The following is a 17,391-nucleotide window of genomic DNA, read 5'->3' as shown; positions in this document are numbered from 1 at the left end:
ATATCTGCATTTTGTAATGGGAATGCCAATCCTATGCCCTTGTATTTTAGAATAAAATAGCCTGCCTGAAATAGTCTAGTGTTACAAGGCCACAGATGGAGATCAATTCTGTCCAGGATGGATCATACCCAAGAATCATCCATATCTGAAAAGATGATAAAATTTGGAACTTTTTGAGTTTATGTTTAGATGGGATTTGGATTGTAGAGTTGATACAGGAATGGGTTAAGACTTTTGGAGGCGTTGGGCCTGTATGAATGCATTTTTCAAATGGAAAAGAAATGAATTTATGTGGGGCAGAGAATGAACTCTATTGGGTTGAATAGTGTTCCCACCAAAATTCATGTCCACTCAAAACCTTACATTGTGACCTTACTTAGAGGTAAGGTCTTTGTGGATATACTTGGATGAGATTGTATCTTACTGGAAATATCAAATGGACATCAATGACTGGCACCCTATGAGAAGGCCATAGGATGTGGCCAGTGTGAAGACACACAGACACAAAGGGAAGAAGACCACAGACAGATAGAAAAGGAGACTGAATTTAAGCTATTACAAGCCAAGAAATATCATGGATGGTCCACAACCAAAAGAAGCTAAAGGCAAGGAAAGATTTTTCCTTTCCTTAGTGCCTTCACAGGGAGCATGGCCCTTACATCACCTTGATTTGAGAAGGCTAGCCTGAAGAGGTGTGCAAGGATAAATGTCTTTTGTTTTAAGCCACGAGGGTTTGTGGTCATTCGTTATGGTAACCCTAGGAAATCAATCCAGAGTGTCTCCATACTATTGTTGAATTGTCTTTTTCTCCATTCATTTGTGTCACTTTTTGTTCTATGTATTTGATGATATTATTTGGTACAGATATGCATAAAATGTTATATCTTTCGCGCATATTGACCCTTTTGTTGTAACAGTTGATTCTTTTTTTTTTTTTCCTCTAGGAACATTTATTTTTGTTTTAAGGTCTATTTTGTCTGATATTCGTATAGCATTCCAACTAATTATTATTGAAGTCTACTCTCTATGACCACCTTCATGGCCTCTACTGTGACCTTCTGTAGTCTCAACACTGTATTCTCAAAAAAGCATCCAGAGAGATCATTGTAAATATAAATCAGATATTACCAATCTCCTATTGTAAATCTCATAATGCCTTAACCATTAACCCAAAGGAAAAATAAATGGCCTTAATCTGTGTTACTTGTCTCAATATCATTTGCATTTCTAATATCCCTTCCTAACATTTTTTTTTCCTATTTACTCTGCTCCAGCCACATCAGTCTCCCTTTGTCATCCAGATACAGAAGGCACACTTGTGGCATAAACTCTGCGTATTTGTCCCTCCTCCCTGAAACACTCTTCTCCCATTAATCCATATGGCTGTGTCTTCAGCTCCTTCATATCTAATTTTCTCTATGTGGCCTTCTCTGACAGTTCTTTCCATTACATGAGTATAACTGCTTGTCTTTACTGCTTTACTTAATGTTTTTTAGTTATAAGTTTTCTGATATAGCATATAATTTACTTTAAAGGTTAGTTTTTTATTGCCTGACTCACAAAAGTAAAATGAGAGCCCTAAGGAGGTAGGGACCTTTATTTATAATTAATTTATCCCAGTGATTAGAGCATTGTCTGCACATAGCATATGTTCAATAAACTTTTGTTAAATTAACTCAATGATCTGCTACTGTTTCTATTTCAATATATATCACCCTTTAAAAAAAAAAAAAAACAACTATCCACTGTTACCATGAGTTTTAGATCAACTCTTTCCTAGAAGTTTTTGCCTCTATTTTAATATGAAAAAAATAGCAAAATTGAAGGGTGGATATCTTTCTGAAGTTTGATGTCACATATCAGTCTAATCCTTTAATTAAGAAACAAAGTAAAAGACACAGAGGCAGAGAAAGATGGAAATATCTAGCTAATATTTTTATCTAGAGAAAGGAGGGAAACACTTTGATAGACTAGAGACAGAGATAGAAGTGTCTAGATATACAGATATTTGCTATTAATAGGTCTTTACGTAAATCACATGGAAAAATGCAATAGTTGTTCAGAAATGAAACTATATAACAAAAGAGGAAGACTCCACAAATATTAAAAAAATAAGCAATAAATAAGTCATAATTGTTACAGCAGAATTAATGAAAAGCCTCTCTATATGATAAAACTGTACAAAACACACCGTTCACACTCAGGAAAAAATTTAAAGAATGACAACAGAAGATTCCTATTCACACAAAACCGTAATGATGTTCACAGGAACTTCATTACAAGTATGCATTGTTAAAACATTCTGTATGTATAAAATGTCCTTATCTGTAATTCTAGAAAATAAATTTCATGTCTGTCTATTATCTACCTATCTATGTATCTATCTATCTATCATCTATCTACCTGTCTGTCTGTCTATCTATCTATCTATCTATCTATCTAGAGAAAGGAAGGAAACTCTTTGATATAGAAGTGAATAGTAGCCTTTTCTAATAGGTATACATATGTTTGGGGTCAGTAGACATATTCTAAGAAATGTAATAGTTAATATTCTACCTAATTTTGATTTTCCACTTCAGAAATGTTCTCTTTCATGAGAGGAAACCTGGGAATCTCATATCAGAAAGCCTGGACAGGTTATTCTTAATCTAACTATGTGACTAGAAGCTAGCGGAGTTTTTAATGAGGTCCAGTAATTTGTTTGTCCAAGGTCCTCAAGTTTAGTTCTTTAAGGATTTGCAACATTTTTAGCTACTTTCATTTTATAATTATTATAGCTGGAATTTGGAGAAAGGTATATCAGACACTGACAACTAGATGCCACGAGAGGCGTAAGTAAACATTTTTAGATAACTGCAATCCGTGCACATTCTCTTGTCTTGGGCTTTTACATCACATTTGCAGTTAAAAAGTAAAAACCTAGTGGGCCCAAAGCAGACAGTTTCAAGGCAGGCCTGCCGCTATTAGGAGGCATTTGAAGGAATCACAAAGGAAGCAATTGTAGCATAAAGGGCATTACAAGATTTGAAGAGACACTTTCTGTAGAACTCTGATCAGGAGTTTTTATTTCCTTCAAATGTCAGAAAAATTGATAAAACTTTTCCCAGTGCAGCAATTCAGAGGCAGAGAAGGGACTTTGAAAGCAATTGTTTTGCCTATTAGAGAACAACTTCTTTCCTCATGTTTCTGCACACACAGGGAGCTGTGCACCAACACTCAGAAACAGAAACAACTCAGACTGAAGCAATTCAACTGATACTCTCTATTCTTTAGAGTCTTAACTTTAAAAAGGGCAAACTAAGACAGATGCTTTTCTGCAATTATTATCAATCAGTCCTGACACAGAAAGTGACCCACCCAATGTAGAAGTGGTTTAGATCGATCAGCAAGGTCTCTTACTGAGGTGGGACACAGAAAAGGGACAGAAACTCTTACAGAAAAATGCTGCGTGAAAAGAGGATCTAAAAAAGACCGGAACGAAAGTTTCTCATGGCTACATTTAGTTAAAGCCTTAATACTTTCTTGGGGGGAGAAATTTTGATACTTAACACAAAATATCTGGTAGCTCTTAATTTGATTTGGGTTCACTGCAAGTTAAATAATTTGTATCTGTATATACTTGATTCTGCTGTGTGGGTCCTTTCGGCTTCGGATGCTGCTCTCATTGTAAATATTACTTTTGAGTTGTGAAAGAATTGTTTCTGAACTTCATGATCTTAACTGACATTAGTAACCTTGAAATCTTAATACCCACAGAATCCTTACTAAATGAGCTTGCATAAAGATAATTTCTGTTTCAGAATACAAACATTTCATGCTTTACCATTGTTTTGGCATTATGGTACAATATATTGTCCTGTTTACTGACTTTATGCGGACACATTACTTTCAGTTAATTTCAATTAATTAATTAAGGTAATACACGGAATATGTTCTGGTTTCTGTCTCGGTTGTGTTCAGAATGGTATTCTCTGAATGACTATATGAAAACTGTATTTTTCACTGGAAAAAAAATTCACATTAACAATGAAAATCTTACTACAAAGCCAGCAATAGGTATTCTTCAGACGTGTGTTTTATCTTTTAATTTTTGTTCTTTAAACTTCTTTACAAAACCATAATTATATGTGAATCAATGTTCTTTTATTATTTCTTCTTCCATCATGCATTTTGCATTTTATGAAATGCTTTCAGTGCATGACTTTAGACCTCCGTGTTACTATATTTAATAGATGTATCAAAATGTACATAAACATTTCCATATTTTTGGGCAATAAACATGTTCTGTGTTTTTAGTTATAAGTAAATATTTGAATACACTTTATAATATCATACCTAATTATTTCCTTAAGATATATTTCTGGAGCTTACATATAGGAATATTTTAAAATATCTTGTTAGTTGCGTCTAAATTGTCTGAAAAAGGCAGGAGAGGATGGCGAATTTTAATATTCAATTTATTAGAGAAATTATATCACTCTTGCTTGAACAGTATTTGGTACGATATTAGAAAATTGTTTTCTAATTCGATAGGAGCACAGGAAATACCCTTTTATTTCCCTAATGTGATTATGTCACTTCTGGTGAGGTGAAACTTTTTCGCAGTTGATCTGGTAAACAGTTCTTTGTTTATTTGGTGAACAATCGGTAATACCTTTCATTCATTTTTCTATTAGAGCATTATTTTTTAAATTTTTAAATATATTTTTTGTCAAATTAGCTAACATACAGTGTATACAGTGTGCTCTTGGCTTCGGGAGTAGATTCCCATGATTCATCGCTTACATACAACGCCCAGTACTGATCCCAACAAGTGCCCTCCTCAGTGCCCATCACCTGTTTCCCTCTCACCACCCTCCATGAACCCTCAGTTTGTTCACTGTATTTAAGAGTCTCTTATGGTTTGCCTTCCTCTCTGTTTGAAAGTACTTTTTTTCCCTTTCCTTCCCCCATGGTCTTCTGTTAAGTTTCTCAAATTCCACATACGAGTGAAAACATATATCTGTCTTTCTCTGACTGACTTACTTCACTTAGCACAATACCCTCCAGTTCCATCCACATTGCTGCAAATAGCAAGATTTCATTCTTTCTCATTGCCAAGTAGTATTCCCTTGTATGTATAAACCGCATCTTCTTTATCCATTCGTCAGTTGATGGACATTTACGCTCTTTCCATAATTTGACTATTGTTGAAAGTGCTGCTATAAATATTGTGGCACATGTGCCCCTATTAATCAGCACTCCTGTATCCTTTAGATAAATTCCTAGTAGTGATATTGCTGGGTCGTAGGGTAATTTCATTTTTAATTTTGGGGGGAACCTCCACACTGTTTTCTAGAGCAGCTTCACCAGTTGTCATTCCCATCAACACTGCAAGAGGGTTCCCATTTCTCCACATCCTCACTGACATCTGTTGTTTTCTGAGTTGTTAATTTTAGCCACTCTGACAGGTGTGAGGTTGTATCTCAGCGTATTTGGTTTGCATTTCCCTGATTATGAGCAATGTTGACCATTTTTTCATGTGTCTGTTGGCCATCTGGATGTCTTCTTTGGAAAAATGTCTGTTCATGTCTTCTGCCCATTTCTTCACTGGATTTTTTTTTCAGGTGTTGAGTTTGGTTAAGTGCTTATAGATTTTGGACACTAACCTTTTATCCTCTATGTCATTTGCAAATATCTTCTCCCATTCCACTGGTGGCCTTTTAGTTTTGTTGAAGACAGGCAACAATCTCTTTGACCTCAGCTGCAGCAACTTCTTACTCGACATGTCTCCAAAGACAAGGCAAATAAAAGCACAATTGAACTATTAGGACCTTAGCAAGAGAAAAATGCTTCTGCACAGCGAAGGAAACAATATTAGAACATTATTCATTATATGATTTATCCACAGAGGCTACTTCGACTTACGTAATTAAATTTTAGCTAAGTATCTGTGCAGGTCAGTCATCACCCCGTCTTGCTGATGTACAGACATCCTTCTCGAAGACTGAAGTTGCATCTACTTCCTTTCCTTTATCTCCTTTTCCTTAATTTCTGGATCTTCCACTTGGAACACTTCCCCCATTTGAGAACAAGTCATTTTTGGCCTATGTTTTTACTCCGGTTGTTTTCTGATGATATTATTGACGTGTAATTCTTTATCATATCTGAGAATTGGTTTGGTTTAGGCTTTGAGGTAGATGGCTCCTTTTAGTTTCCCTCTTACCTTCTGCTTTGTGATTAAAGTGCTCTGTAGGAATTTTAATTTCTCACATTTATACTTTATTCCTTCAATCTGTACACACATACAGCCACCCCATTTTACTTGTTTTATAATTTTATGCACGTGCGTTTAATATTATATCAATATTACATGAGCTATTATGTATAATGTGACTTTCATCACAGGAAATTTCAAATATACCTAAAAATCAAAGAGAACAATGCAGTAAACTCCAATTGCACACCAGACCGCTTTGACAATTATTGTCATTCTCATCTTGATTTATCTATTTCCCCCCATTTTTTTGTTTTCATTGTTGTAGATGTTTATTTATTTTGAGAAAGAGAAAGAGAGTGCAAAGGGGGGTCAGAGAGAAATGGAGAGAATCCCAAGCAGGTTATGCAATGTCAGTGCAGAGCCTGACTCGGGGCCTGATCTCACAAGGCATAAGATCATGACCTGAGCCAAAAGCAAGAGTCAGATGCTAAACCAACTGAACCACTCAGGTACCCCGTTTTCATTTTAGATAGAACATTTTCTCAGTAACAGCAAAAGAAAAATTCAAACATACAGAAAAAATACAAAAGCACTTATATCCTCTACATACATTCACCACTTGTTAATATATTTTGCTGTAATGTTTGAAAATAAGTGGCGTGAAACTTAAAGACACCACGGTTATTTTATTCTCACATACAATGCCATGTAGCATCCAAGAATGAAAGCTTTCTTTCATAAAACCACAAAAATTTTCCCTTCCAAGAAATTAAACATTGAAACAATATTATCTCATATCGAGACCATAAATATTTCCCTAGGTGTACCCATCATGTCTTTTTAAAATCTGGTATCAATTCAAGGACGTGTTGATTTTACTATAATAATTTCAGAATCTTAATTTTTTTTCAGATTTTTCAGAATCTATTTTTTGGTAATTCTTTTTTTATTTTTGAAGAATCTATACGATTTGCCTTAAAAATGTCATAAAAATCTCCATTTATCTGATTATTTTCATGTAAATAAATTCAAAGAAAACATTTGGCAAGACAACTAGAGGGGTGAATTGCATTACGTTAAAAGGATATGTGTCAATTTGTCTTATAGGTTGAACTAAGAGTATTCACCTTAATCAAGGTGGTCTTTACCAGCTTTTTCTGGAAGTATATTACATTGCCTTCCCCTTTGGAATTTACACCTAAACTGTGTGAAGCTCTTTGAATGTCTTATTTGGCAGTAGTTGAAGTTATGAATTGCTTGAATTAATTCAGGTAGCAATTGTCTGAATCAATTAATGCACTGTTGATTACAAAATGATTATTGTCTACTTTTCTCATCCCTTCTATATTACCTGGCATTTTTCTGTGTAGGCAAATTTTCTCCACTTTCTTCTATCTCCTTCATAGTTTCCCCTGCAAAATGATGTGCTAATGGATTCTTTCTCTAGTCAAGTTTATTAAAACATAATTGCCATTATTCTTTTTGCTGGTACAGTTTCCTCAAATTTAGCCAGTGGAAGCCTTCACATTAGCTGTAGTGTCTTTTTTGATACATTTGTCTTTTGGCATCTTAATTTTAGTACCCATAAGATGCTCCAGCCTCATTTTTAACAAAATAGTTTTACATCCCCAGACAAGGCCCTGGGTGGCACAGTTGGTTAAGCATCAGACTCTTGATTTGGCTCAGGTCATGACCTCATGGTTCCTGAGTTCCAGCCCCATGTCAGTCTCTTCACTGAGAGCATGGATCCTGCTTGGAATTCTCTCTCTCCCACTCTAGTTCTGCCTCCCCCCCCTTCTGTCTCCCTCAAAATAAATAAACATTTAAAAAAATAATTTTTTTTACAGCCCAAGATCTATATTCAATACTTTCTTCATGGAGCTCTGGTTCCTTTTATTGGGAATGGTATTTAGATAACAAGATCTGAGTAGTACTTTTGCTTATTGCTACAGGTATGTTATTTCTTCTAGGCTCTTTCACTGGACAAAATTAAGGGAGGTATTCATTTATTCTTTTAAATATCATGGCTTCATACTGATTTCTCCAGTTTCAACTTAAGGTTACAGGATTTTTCTTCTTCTTCTGTCATTCCAAATATTTACTCTCTTACTGCCACAGATAAAATGCTGGTTCCTGATATCTCTCTATTTAATCATTTGTCCTATCTTACAATGTACAGAAGATGTTTCTAATCATTATACTGATAATAATACCACAGAAGAATCTTAGTAAAAAAAAAAAGATGATGATTACTTGGCAGATTATTTGTCTAAGGTGCATACATCTGAATGCTGTGCTCAAAATGTTGCTTAAATTAATTGCATGTGGTTTGCATATAACTTTGCTGTAATTCAATACATACTGTGGTTAATTTTTTACTTTTTAATATTCAATTTTATATTTTGCTTTTTTATCCTTTTTATTTTTCAAATTATATATTATAGGCATAAAATGATGTATCCACCATCCAAGGTCCATACAGAGTGGACCCTTCTATCTAAAAACTAACAACAACAACAAAAATAGTCAACAGAGGTGAGAATGATCCCAGGAAGAAATATAGACAAAGACAAATAAACACACCAGTATTATAAATGCATGATACAACTTCAAAGCAGAGAGTGAAAAAACAGGAACTGACTTAAATAACTTTCAAAAATCAAGTTTGACTGGACACTGAAATGCCAAAGATCGAAGGAACTGAGCCCAAACACTGTTCTGGTTCTGGTAAATGTGTTTCTCACAGAGGACACATTAGTAATTCTGAAGCTAGTGTTTTCATATCCCAGGGTTACATGTACTATAGATGTACATTACATATACTATAGATAATGGAAGCCAGATTTCTCAGAGAGAAGTTACAAATAAACAAGAAAGAAAGCTATAATGAACCATACATTACTGGATTAGGGCCAGAGATATCAGCAGGAAGTCATGTTTAACAAAACCACATGTAGATAACTGTGTACATATGCATTAGTATACTTACTTAAATCTAGCTCTTTCTGCTGAGAAGACCCACCAGCAGCAGTAAAAATAGCCATTGAAAGTAAAAGGCCACAGGGTTTCATGGAGAATGGCCAATTCTGGGACTGGGTGAGGGACTATACAATACGATCCTGGAACATATACCCAAAGAGAAGGGCATTGAGCTCCACCTTTTGCTGTGGGATAGTTGGGAATTGAGGTAGGGAATATCTACATAAATTATTTATATTTGTCTTTTCTTTCATATATATTTACTAATGCAGGTATTTTATTTGTGTCTGTGTAGAATTATGGACATTCATTTTATTCTCTGGGTTATAATTTAATATTATCATTATTTATTTGGGTGCTCAAATTGTATCAGATTTGGACATTTGGGGACCCTTTGGATTTGCTGCCATGCACTTTGGTATGCCCTAGTCCCAGACAGAAAGAAGGAAATGTTTGGATCATGGGGCCAGGAATGTTTTTCTTATGGAACGCCCTCCACAGGGAAGCATGAAACCGGGTTACAAGTGTCATTTCCCTCTAGTATAAAATTATTTGAGGAATAATACTTCAGTAAAAAAAAAAATAACACCTTTCCAAATTGCTTTGACTCTAAATTAATTTCTACTCAGTCTTCTGTTTTAATTGGTAAAAATTAAAGCAAATACGTCTGACATTTTACTGTAGCATTTGTTGTAGTTTTATCGAAGTACAACACACAAATAAAGTCTGTCGATAATGGAAATTGTACCAGGACGAAAATGATGAACATCTGCTCTGATATGAAAAACGAGTATTCTAATCAAATAATTTTGCTTCTTAAATAATTCATGGAAAGATACAAGATTAGAATAAGTATTCATTGGTAAACTCCAAATTCCATAAAAGCCAGTTTATTTCATTTTAAACAAAGGGGATAGAAAGTTTTAAATATAACAATGCCTACAAAATGGTGCAGCTGCTGATGGCACTACATATATCCGTGAGACAAAATTGCCAATAAAATTGTATTCCTCTCCACATTATTGGAGTTTGAAATATATTTAGGAACACTCAGTGCTAATTACAGTACATGGTGCTTTTACTAAAGTATGGGCATTTGACAAACATTCCCAATTATTCTCCTTAGGTGAAATATTTGTACAATTTGCCATCTAAAAATAGATAATATGGTATTTAAAATTGTGTTTCGAATTATGTATATGGTGATCTGTCTTTTAATTTTTTAATTGTGAAATGTAATACATATGGTGCAGCCCACTGACTGTTAATCAACAACGTAATGAACTCTTAAAAATTGAACAGACTCAAAACCATCATTATAGTCAAGAAATAATACATTCATGATATCCCCAAAGCCCTTAAAATAACTCTTCCCAATTACTCACACTCCTTTAACCCCATAGGTGACCATGCCATGATGTTTATGACAATAAACCCCTGTTTTTTTTAGCATGATATCACCTATGTCATTATACAGTACAGTATACATTTGCTGTTATTTGAGTTCAGGGCATCATTAAATGGGATTTCTTTTCTGGTTACTTTTGCTAAGCATTATGTTGTTTAAATTATTCTTGTGCGTAACTACAGATTTTTTCCCACTGCTGTATTTGTTTGCCTAGAAACATAAAGTGGAATGGAATAGAATGGAATAGAATGGAATAGAATAGAATAGAATAGAATAGAATAGAATAGAATAGAATAGAAAAGAAATAAAACTAAGCTATTCCTTGTTTATGGCTAATAAGAACAAAGTTGAAACTTTTTTTTTACCTCTATTCTGAGTTTGTAATTGGACATTGTTCCAGAGTATAGTTATAGAAGTGGAAATGTTGAATCAGAAGAGATACAAATCTTAAACCTTGTATAAACACCATACTGTTTTCTAAGGTAGTTGTTTCAGTGTATATTCCTATCAGTTGAAAGTCCAAGGGGTCCTACTTTTATGCGAACACACACACACACACACACACACACATATATGTGTGTATATATGTAAATATGTTTATATATGTATATATAATATATGCAATAGTGTATACATAATAAATATAATACAATATATAATATTATAAACATAATCATATATATATATACACATATATAATATATGTAATGCAACTGTTATTGTGTGAGCCATTCTACTGACTTTTTGAAAATAAGAGGGTCATGGGAATCCTAAATTTATAGCCAATTGGTCAGAAACACAGCTCACTTGGGTACTACCAAAGTGTAGCTAGTGTGTGAAGTACAGAAATTCTTGTTGAAGACTGTGCCCTTTTACTTGTAGGGTCTGTTGTAACTATGGGTGGTCCGTCCCAAAATGGAATTGTAGTACCCCCTAGTTAGGTTTTGAACAGAATAGTGCACCCTATTGATTGGCCAATAGTCTCAGGATCTGACAGTCTCAGGATCTGACATGTGGTCCCTAGGGGCTACTGCAACTGAATGTAATGTAAGAATCATGGGGGTAGTAAGTTAACTTTTTAAATCAATTGCACAAGTTAAAATGAGAAGGATGTGCTTTTGAATATTTCTGTCTTATATCCTTGATAGCCTTTACTTATTTCTGCAGTCCCTATCATATATTGTTTTTTTGAAAGAGCTTTCTAGATGGTCTTTATATCTCAATCCTTCCTTAAGATTCTTCTATTGTCCCAACCTTATTTCAGTATATATTGATGTCTAACTGATTTCCCCATGTCATCCTTGCTTATAAGCAATCAGGTTGATACTTATGATTAAAACTTTTTAGTGGCTTCCATGACCTTAGAAGATGGTTAAATCACTGTCATATGACTTAAAGATCCTTCATAACATGGATCCTACTATTTTCCAGAGTTCTTTTTCTAGACTTTCAAAGTGCAATGCTGCTACTTTGAATTTAAGTTCCTCAAATGGTCCATCTTTTCTCTTGTCAAGATAAGTGGTTTTATCTGCACAAAGCATTCTTCACTCACCTATTTTCCTAGATGTGAATGCACCAAGTAGCTTATAAATACTATGATTTTAATTTATAGCCAGGTAAACAGACAGGTGACTTTCATTAGTAACTGCTTGAGGGGTATAGGTTTTAAATAAGCTGTACAATTAAGGAATGACCCCAAAACTTCAAGTTTCAGTTTTCTGTAATTCTTTATTTGATGAATACATTGGTTTTGTGAATAAATACCTAAAATTTGAGAACTATAAGACAAATTTCAAAGTTCTCTGAAATATATCATACCGATTATTTGAATTACACTTTTACAGTAAGAAAAAAATATCTCTAAGTTATTAGTCAGTGTTGCCAATGGGCTATTCTTGAGAGGTGTGTGTGTGTGTGTGTGTGTGTGTGTGTGCATGTCTGTGTGTGTGAAGAGTCTAGTAAATGTCCTCCAGATGGTATGATGGGTAGAGGGATTTGCTGCCTTTTTTCTTAGCATTAAAGCCCTGGGTATCCCCGTGGCTATGCATGAGGAAGGTATCCCTGTGGCTATGTGTGAAGTTTAAAAGCTTTATTCTTGTTTTGTAAAAGTTTCTTTTAGCATAGCAACATTCAGAGATGAATCTAAAAGCAAAATAACTTTTAAGCTTGGAGTTCTTCTATGAAGATTACTTTCTTTGGTAAAAAGAATCCCAAATAGTGTCTGAAAACAGGTCTCCATGGACACATTTTATGATTTGAAAGACTTTTTTTTTTTTCTTTTTCTTAGAAAGGCTGTTTGCAAGCCTAAATAACTAACTTTAGCGAAACAGAAAAAGAGCTCACCAACTTTGGAAAGTAGGAAAATCATCTTACGTTGTCTGCTGCCTATCTACAACTCAGCTGTCAGAATGAGAGAATAGCACCTATGATCAAAACCACATAACTTTCTAAATACCAATCTCTAAGCATATAGCAAAAACAAACATTTTCAGCCCATCAGTTTGTCATGTTAATTTAATGCTTTTTGAAGCTTTCTCGTCCTATATTTATTCTGAATGTTTTTTTTTCCTCTCTTTTACTACAATAGACATCTTCTCCGTACCTGTCCAGACCCTCCTGGTCTCTTTCACCTCTTCCTTCAGTCATCGCGTGAGTTGTAAACTTTAGACAATATCTTACTCTGTTACCATTTCTGCAGTCCATCTTGCATCATACTCCAAGCCATCTCAGTTGACGTGAAAAGTTCTAGAAACCCACTTTGTGCCCAGGCATGCACAAACCAAAGATGGAGGTGAGGTAACTGTGCAGGGGGTAAACATTGATTAATAGGGAATGTGACCTAATAAATAAATAATTTCCTCTTCTCCATTCCCCATAAAAAGGACAATTTTAATGTTGCCTCTTTGATGGTCCCAAAGTAATAAGCAGCTAGTTGCCCACAGGGAAGTCCAGCTCACTGAGACATCATTGTCATGGCTCTCCTTCTCCCTCCCCCTCTACGCCCCCCACCACCTTTCTCTCCTACTGCCCTTATTCCCTTTCCCAAGAATCGCATCTCTCACAACACCCACCCAAATACTCTTACATATGCATTTTTTCAGTCTCTTATTTCTAGTGAATTAAACTAAAATGTCACCATTGCATCTAAGAAGTCATAAATATTTTAAGTTGTACTTATTAAGTACATTGCAAACCTGTCCTGTTGTCCTATTCCAGGTGATACTAGTATCACAACTTTGGAGCCTCACCATCTGACAATAGCCTCCCTGTTTTCCTGTTTTTCTTATACACATTTTCCAGATTCTTCCATTACTGTCAATGTTTTCTCTCCAAAAAAAGCAAGCCCTACCCACATCCCTTTATCTGCTCTACAGTGATTAATATCTTAGACATTTAACAAGATTTATAAAAAACTTTATAAACCAGTCAATGGCTACTTCTCTAACATAATCCTCTTACATCAATGTCCTGTTTCTTAGCACCTATATAATGTATTTGCAAATAACAAGAACTTCTAGAAAGGTAAGCATGGGTTATTTTATAAATGACGCTTTATATTCTAATAAGGAATTAAGTATTAATCAGAAGACATACGTATATACTGGCAGCATTTGCTTATATCTTTATACCATTGGCCATAGGAATATTACCCCCTTTCTAATACATTTATCATCCTCAAAACATATTCAGATATTACTTACTCTGAAAAAATAGCTTTGCTCACCTCACTTGATAGTTGGATTTAACCATGTTTCTGTACTGTTCTGAATATGATTCTCCATATGTTATATCACAAATCCTTTTTCCTTCTTTCAGATATTTGTTGAATTGAATTGTATGTGTTAACCAGAAAAGAAAAATCTTTATATTTCTCTTTTTTAGTGATAGCTCTAACATGTAATCTTTATAATTTACTCAAAAGGTTAATTCTACATCAGCCTGCAATACCTCCTAAGAGATTCCTTTCTGCATTTGGTAGGTACTTGGATAAAATGACAGTTATTAAGACCTTCATTGTACATTGTGCTGAAAATTGAAGAAAAAGACAATTAAGGAAGAATCCCTTTCAGTTTTTTATACTAACACCTCCGTTTAGATTTTCTATGTAAGTAATGGGGAGAGGCCACTCATACAAAAACCACTGAGAAAACTTTACAGAATGCACAAAAGTAATCATGTGAGTAGTATAAACAACAAATTATTAGTATTTCAAGTGAAAGATGTATTGACTTTAATTTGTTTGGAAAGGCTTATAATTGATGAGCCGGATGGGCTGATTTATTAATGTTGAAGAATTAATTCAAAAATCCAAAATGGTACTCAAGATGTGACGCACCTGTAATACTTAGTACACATTGGTACGTAAAACATATATATAGTGCTAGAAGGTGCAGAAGAATTAAAATTGAATGGATAAGTAATCAGTAATGAGGGTAGCTCAGTGGATTGTTAAGTATTTAACTATGATAATCTATTAAAAAAATAAGGTGAAATCAAATTTTAAATGGTGAAACACTAATTTTATCTTCTATATCAAGATTTGATTTTTTTACTATTTTTTTAATTTCTTGAGGTTCTGGGAAATGAAATATACAATAAAAATATTTAAAAACTCATAGACTACCTCTATTTTACAGATAATCTGATTACATTCCAAATAAAAACCCAGTTTATAATAAAATTAATTTGAATTAATATAAAATGATAAAATATTTTTACATAAGCTAAAAATATATATCACTATTCTATTCCAAACAATATATACTTAATAATTAATATTTGAAAATAAAAAATTTTTAAGTGTATTTAATTTATTTATTTAAATTCAAGTTAGTTAATATGCAGTGTAGTATTGGTTTCAGGAGTAGAACCCAGTGATTCATCTCTTACATATAACACCCAGTGCTCATCCCAGCAAGTGCCCTCCTTATGCCGTTCACCCATCTAGCCCTTCCTCCACCCACCTCCCCTCCAGCAATGCTCAGTTTGTTCTCTGTTTTTAAGAATCTCTTATGGTTTGCCTACCTCTCTGTTTTAATCTTATTTTTCTGTCCCTTCCCCTATGTTCATATGTTTTGTTTCTTAAATTCCACATATGAGTGAAATCATATGATATTTGTCTTTCTCTGACTGACTTATTTCCTTAGCATAATACCCTCTAGTTCCATCCATGTTGTTACAAGTGGCAAGATTTCATTCTTTTTCATCACTGAGTAGTATTCTATTGTGTGTATATATTATACATATATACACCACATCTTCTTAATCCATTCATCTGCTAAGGGACATTTGGGCTCTTCCCATAATTTGGCTATTGTTGATAGCTCTGCAATAAACATTGGGATATATGTGCCCCTTCGAATCAGCATTTTTACTTCCTTTGGATAATTACCTAGTAGTGTAATTGCTGGGTCCTCGGGTAATTCTACTTTTAATTTTTTGAGGAACTTCCACCCTGTTTTCCAGAGTGGCTACACCATTTTGCATTCCCACCAACAATGCAAGAAGTTTCTTCTTTCCTCTCATCCTCACCTACATGTGCTGTTTCCTGAGTTGTTAATTTTAGCCATTCTGACAGGTGTGACATGGGATCTCATTGTGGTTTTGATTTGTATTTCCCTGATGATGAGTGATGTTGGCATCTTTTCATGTGTCTGTTTGCCATCTGGATGTCTTTGGAAAAGTGTCTATTCATGTCTTTTGCCCATTTCTTCACTGGATTATTTGTTTTTTGGGTGTTGAGTTTGACTAGTTCTTTATAGATTTTGGATACAAACCCTTTATCTAATATGTCATTTGCAAATATCTTCTCCCATTCTGTCGGTTGCCTTTTAGTTTGGTCAATTGTTTCTTTCCCTGTGCAGAAGTTCTTTACCTTGATCGGGTCCCAATAGTTCATTTTTGCTTTTATTTCCCTTGCCTCCAGAGACATTTCTAGTGAGAAGTTGCTGCAGCCAAGAAGAGGTTGCTGCCCAACTTCTCCTCTAGGATTTTGATGGTTTCCTGTCTCACATTTAGGTTTTTCATCCATTTTGAGGTTGTGTGTGTGTGTGTGTGTGTGTGTGTGTGTATGGTGTAAAAAAGACACAGGGTAGCAGACACTGATAGCTGACCACACAACAATTGATCACAAATCTCTTCTTCATTAATTAGCTTCCACTCTCCAGATGTAAAAAGTGGGGAATTTTGTATCTACCAAATTCTTGGGGTGGTCATGTGAGCACTATCTGCCCATTAAGGTAGAGGGAGAAGTAACACTGAAAGCTTTTAGAAAGACATACCCTATTTAATTAAAGATGTGCCCATAGGTAATATTTGTAAAATTCTTACCTAAGAAATAATTTAAAAATATCAAAAATAGATTAAATGGAATGTTCAGTAATTAAGCTCTCCCCTATTTCTTCCTTCTCCCCACTCAATTTTTCCTTTAACTGAGACCAGGTGAGGGCCTGAAATATTGAATGGCAGTTATTTCTTGTACTTGTGATTATACTGATAAGCCTAATATAAAAGTTCAATATATCAAAGCTAGTGAAGTAGAAACATGCAATTCAGGGTCTTGAATAGCATTGTTGGATCTACAAATCGTTTTTGATTTCATGAATCAGGGTTAAGAATAAATTTCCATGTGTTTTTATCCCCTGTTACCTGAGTTTTCTGTTACTCCATTTATTAACTCAACAAACATTTGTGGAGTTTAGTCAAAGGGTAGAAACATTTGATGTGAATCTGTAATGGTAGTTAAAAATAGGAAAAAATATTTCTGCATTCATGGAGCTAAGCCTGTTGCGGAAAGAAAAAACAA

The sequence above is a fragment of the Leopardus geoffroyi genome, chromosome B1 (genome assembly GCF_018350155.1).
Source record: "Leopardus geoffroyi isolate Oge1 chromosome B1, O.geoffroyi_Oge1_pat1.0, whole genome shotgun sequence".
Taxonomy (NCBI): Eukaryota; Metazoa; Chordata; class Mammalia; order Carnivora; family Felidae; genus Leopardus; species Leopardus geoffroyi.
The sequence above is the reverse complement of the archived record's forward strand: the minus strand, read 5'-3'. Positions refer to the sequence as shown.